This window comes from Chinchilla lanigera, unplaced genomic scaffold (assembly GCF_000276665.1).
Source record: "Chinchilla lanigera isolate Chin_1 unplaced genomic scaffold, ChiLan1.0 scaffold00013, whole genome shotgun sequence".
Taxonomy (NCBI): domain Eukaryota; kingdom Metazoa; phylum Chordata; class Mammalia; order Rodentia; family Chinchillidae; genus Chinchilla; species Chinchilla lanigera.
Window position 1 is genome coordinate 17,319,022 of NW_004955414.1, and position 1,096 is coordinate 17,320,117.

Here is a 1,096-nt window from a genome sequence, read left to right on the forward strand (position 1 = left end):
AAATTCCACCAAGACTTTTACAATTAATATATTCAGTAGCCTAGCAAGATACAAAATCAACATGCAAAAATCAATAGCATTCCTGTACGCCAATAATAAACTAACCAGAATGGAAATTAGGGAAACAATACCTTTCCCAATGCCATCATGAAAATTAAATACTTAGGAATTAAACCTAACCAAGGAAGTGAAAGAACTCTCAGTGAAAGATTTAGTACTCTGAAAAAAGAAATTAAAGAGGACATCGGAAAATAGAAAAGTATTTCTTGTCCTTGGACAGGCAGAACCAATCTAGTAAAAATGGCTCTACTTCTAAAACTGATATAGGTATTTAATGCAGCCTCCTAGACTTTAAACCGTCTCTAAATTACTTATAATACCTAATACAATGTAAACCTGTGTGAATAATTGCTATATTTTATTGTTTAGAAAATAATGACAAAAATATACACATTCAGTAAAGACACAAATTTTCTGAATATTTCAATAGACAATTGGTTGAGTCCACAGATGTGGAATCCATGGATATGGAGGGCTATGTATACATTAATAAATTAATCTCTTTGTTAAGTCAGCAACAAACATGGCAAGGATGGTAGACGTGAGCAGACTTCTAAATCCCACGAGGGGGCACTATGGGAATGCTTCAGATTTTCCTAAACCATCATGTTCTTCCTATCTACTTTGAATAGAAATGTGATTTTTAAAGTGTTTGAAAAAAAAAATAAAGTGTGTGTTGTTGTTTTGTGTTGTGTTTTAATAAGCTTCCTACTGAGTTGCTGGAGAGAGCTGTATCTGAACTGTGCAGGTTTGAAGGACTGGGTATCTCCTGTTGGTATCCACTTCCTGCCTCTATTTCTTCAACGTGGAACCATGACAAGAGCTTTCACAAACATGATTTATCTTCTCCATCAGCTGTTGTGATCAAGGAATGGGATAGTTGTTATTTCCATCTTAAAGATAATAATTTTATGGCTTTCGCCCCAGACGGCTCACTTAATTTTTGACAACTCTTAGGCTGTAACTACTTGTTAGATCCTTCTTGTGTATCTCTGTCTTCCTGAGAAACCACTTTGAAGACACCACCATGTATTAC